This window comes from Vespa crabro, chromosome 16, assembly GCF_910589235.1.
Source record: "Vespa crabro chromosome 16, iyVesCrab1.2, whole genome shotgun sequence".
In the NCBI taxonomy this organism is placed as follows: domain Eukaryota; kingdom Metazoa; phylum Arthropoda; class Insecta; order Hymenoptera; family Vespidae; genus Vespa; species Vespa crabro.
In genome coordinates this window covers 1,458,524-1,463,084 of record NC_060970.1, presented here as the reverse complement: position 1 = coordinate 1,463,084, position 4,561 = coordinate 1,458,524, and the positions used below count along the sequence as shown (strand labels likewise).

The window sequence follows — 4,561 nt, the reverse complement described above, 5'->3', positions numbered from 1 at the left end:
TTATATTATATTATATTATATTATATTATATTATATTATATTATATTATATTATATTATATTATATTATATTATATTATATTATATTATATTATATTATATTATATTATATTATATTATATTATATTATATTATATTATATCGTTATTATTATCAGTAGTAGTAGTGATAGTTGAAGCAGAATAGAGTGGACTAATCTTACAGGAAAAAGACGTAAAAAATAGTGTTGGGAGTTCTACCTGATAGATAGTGTGGAAATAAAATCATGTTTTAATTTGCATAAAAATAATATAGTATATAAGTATTCATTAATTATTTTGAAGCAAATATTCGACAAATTCTTATTTTTTATCGCAGACTTGTATACTAATTTCTATATGTTAATTATATTTATTATTTTCTATGTATCTATCATGAAATAATTTGAAAAAGATACGATGACATCGTATCTAATACGGACCACTGCGAGATAAACGGTCCCATCAAAGAAAGGTATACATATAAGAGCATGAAAAGTGGAAGTTCACAGTTTACTTACTAACGCAACTTACTATAATTCAACGATACCAATTATTATGTACGCGTGAGAGGGAAATAACTAACTTGATATAATAGATGCATAATGGGGACAGATACCGTTGCTTATTTCCTAATTCATATTTTGTCCATACCTGTTGCTAAGATCACACACACCTACTGCAAAAGGTAGTTAACGTTAAATTCAACTAATAGTTCAAGTATTGGTAATACCAAAGGTCAATTTATAATTTATTTTATTTTATAAAAATGACTATGACGTTGTATTTACCCAATGCTTTGGCATTGTAATCGCAATTGTGACGGTATTGTTGCGACTGTGATGCGTCCTCCGGCAATACACATAATTAACACGCCTCGGCGCCACCAAACGCACACGTAGGAAACTAACCAAATAAAGTGAGAAACAATAAAGACGACGAAAGTAAAGTAAACGACAAAGATGCCGGAAACACAAAAGAAATCATTTATTCTTTCTTGTATTCTTCTTGAGATCACAGACGTAGTTGCTGGAAATCAGTCTGATTATATCTATTGTATATCGAACAAAGCTAAATAAAAATACTACTATTGTTATTTGATGTGCAAAGTTTCGGCGCGTAAACTATAGATGACATTTCTTATTATTAGATCGAACATTAGATCGGAATAGGGCTGTACATGAATAAGGTATAATTTACATATACATTTTTATGTAAAGAATTCAAAAAGTACACAATAATTTAATATGATATCCACGAATGTAATTATAGTGACTTCTTATCCTTCGAAAAAATGACTTGCGTAAATGCCACTATAGTGGCGTACGTTTCAAAAAGATAACATGCGAAAGCCATTATAATGGCATTTAGTAGCTAAAAGGTTAAAAGATTATATGCGATATGTACGGCGTAGAACGAACCAGTTGCGAGAATGTTTTCACGTGTGCGTAGACGAAGTTGTGTTTATTTGGTTAGAATAACAATTAACCATCGTCATGGAAAAATCACAAAAAATGCCCAAAGTGGCTAAGGTATAATGATTAATTAGTATATTTTATTTTATAATTATAAATTACACAACTTATAATTGTAATGTTTATTCACAATTAAAATTTTTTTAGGTGAAAAACAAAATACCCGAGAAAATTTAAATCATAGCATTACAGCTATTAAAAGAAACAAAGAAAAAAATCTTTATGCAATAATGTTAAACCTATCTATAATTTAACATAGAGAACAATTCATTTGTAAGTATTCTCTTTTAGCCATCTGAGCAAAAAATATAAGATCCCCATAAATTGGCTAATTATCAATATGGAAAATGAAATATCTATGATGACAATGTGTAAGAATCATATGGTTTTAACGAATCGGATAAATATGCCCGATGGGAAGAAAGTCAGAAACAATGCAGAGAGCAAGGTACTTTAAATACGAAAAATAGTACATTTTATAGTCTTAGTTATATTAGAAATATTTTAAGGTTTTATATGTCCAATTTATTTTAAATCTGTATATGAACGTGCACTAGATGTTGATCATAGAAACATTACATTATGGCTATATTATATTAAAATAGAAATGTGCAATAAGTAAATAAAGTATGCCAGAAATTTATTAGATCGTGCAGTCACAATTTTATCTAGAACAAATCAATTTTGATACAAATACACATATATGGAAGAAATGTTAGAAAATATTATTGGTAAGATTTGCTATAAAATTAGGGATTATTTTTTATTATGTAACTTGATTTTATAAAGATTTATTATAGAAATACGTCAAGTTTTTGAGCGATGGATGGAATGGGAATCTGACTAACAGGCATGGGAAACATATATTAAATTTAAATTACGATATAAAGAAATACAAAGAGCAAGATAAAGATATATAATTGTATAGGGAGATATATAGTTTTGTAATAAATGGAGGACGCAAAGTTTATGAAGATGCTATAAACTTTTTCGGAGATGAGAACTTAGATGAAAAGCTATTTATAGCATTTACTAGATTTGAGGAAGGACAGAGAGAAGTATTATTTTAAGATAACAATATATTCAGTATATCTGTTATAATAAGTATATTTTTAATATTTTTCTGGTTGCATAGAGCAAAAATAATTTCTAGAAATGCTTTAGACAATATTTCAAAAGAAAAAACAAAAGAAATATATAATGCATATACCATACACGAAAAGAAATATGATGATCTTTCTGGTAATTCATACTATAAAGATTAAGATTTATTTAATATGAATTATGAATTAAAAAGTTTGAAGTATTAATATTAATTTGCATAAATTTATAAAGAAATAACATGAATTTCATAAAGTTTTTAAATAGGCATTGTAGATGTAATAGTTGTACAAAAGAAAATATCAATATGAGCAAGAAGTCAAGGAAAATCCTTCTAACTATGATGCTTGGTTTGACTATCTGAGATTAGTAGAATCTGAAGGAAATCATAATGTTGTAAGAGCGTATGAACGAGCTATAGCAAATGTCCCTTTTACTAAGGTGATGAATATTTACATTTTAACAATTCTGAAGTCAAATTGAAGTTCCTTTCCATTAAATAAATTTTTTATAGGAGAACCATGGAAATGATATATCTATCTGTAGATAAATTATGCTTTGTACGAAGAAATTGACACGGAAGTTATAAATAGATGTCGTCAAGTTTACAGATACAGTTTATCTTATATAATATTATTGTTATATATAAGGATATAACTTTATAATACTTTATTGTTACATATAAAGATAGAATTTTTTATTTTTTTTATTTTTTAGAATCTGTTTAGATCTTATTCTACATAAACATTTCACATTTTCTAAGATATAGCTATGTTATGCATATTTCGAAATACAACAAAAAAATTTGACTGTAGCGAGAAAAACATTAGTATGCTATTATTATCATAATTTTTTTTATTATTTATAAGTATTAAATTATTTTATTTTTAAATATTTAATTTCATTTATTTCAAAATATGGCATTGTTCACGGTACTTTCTCTTAAAGATCATATATCACCATTAGAAATATTCCCTCTTGGAAACCTATTGGATATTAAATAACAAAATGCATAGATAAAAACACATGGCCACCTTTGTCTAGCATTCTTAGGCATTCTTAGTAAAGTACCTGGGTTTGGATAATATGTCAAGCCCATAAGTGAATAATAGTGAAAGTAGACGCCTAGGCGCGATAAGGCAAGGGTTATCTGGCTTATAGCTTTGAAATATCGATTGACATCCTCTAATCTACACGAGTACTAGAATAAATTATGTTTAAACATTCCAATGAACTATCCCCGACCAATTTTTATTTCCTTTTCTAATCTCATTACAGTCTTCGTGGATAATTCTAAATACGTTAAAAAAGTCAGTCAAGTTACATATTTCAGACTCACCACTTCTAAGCTCTTAAGTCTTATTCAGAAATAGCCAGTACAACTAACTACATATCATTATACGAAACACAAAAACAATTGTAACTTATTTCATTAAAATATACGGTGATAACTTCAACGCGTACAATATTTGATATCGCGCATCTACCTTGTGAGTCTTACGGGATCCTTTAAAAGAACGCGCGTTCTCTTATTAATTTGCAGGAACGCGACGAGCGATATTTTGCTGACGGCCTTCAAAGATATCCTAGCCTAGTGCCGTCGGTCTTATTTATCGTAACCAGTATGTCTATAGCTCGGATGACAAGGAAGAGATGGGGAATATTTTCCGTGCAGATCAACTGGTCAGGTGCGAGACGTGTCTCTAGAAACGCTCTTGTAGTTGCGTTCTCACGACGCAACATTAAGAATTGAAAGAATTGACAAAATTGTAATACTGACTGTCTATGTCTCTCGAAATCTAGTAATTAATACTCTTCTTTTGATACTCTACCACTTCGCTGCTCCGGAGATCGAATTTTTATGTCGATAGACTTTAGGCGTTTCCCACTCTTTTACATGGGTGTGTCATGACATATATTTTACAAGCGCGAGTTCGCTCGCGCGCTCGTTCTGCCAAGGGCAAAAAAT

At 28.9% G+C, this 4,561-nt stretch overlaps 1 long non-coding RNA gene across 1 annotated transcript; it reads left to right on the top strand.

Annotated features, from left to right (window-relative positions):
- The first annotated feature begins 957 nt into the window (after positions 1-957).
- LOC124429767 lies at positions 958-2,698 on the top strand. Its single transcript, XR_006943546.1, has 5 exons — positions 958-1,205; positions 1,289-1,548; positions 1,639-1,939; positions 2,049-2,222; positions 2,292-2,698. It is a non-coding gene; the product is annotated as an uncharacterized LOC124429767 (long non-coding RNA).
- The last annotated feature ends 1,863 nt before the right edge of the window (positions 2,699-4,561 follow it).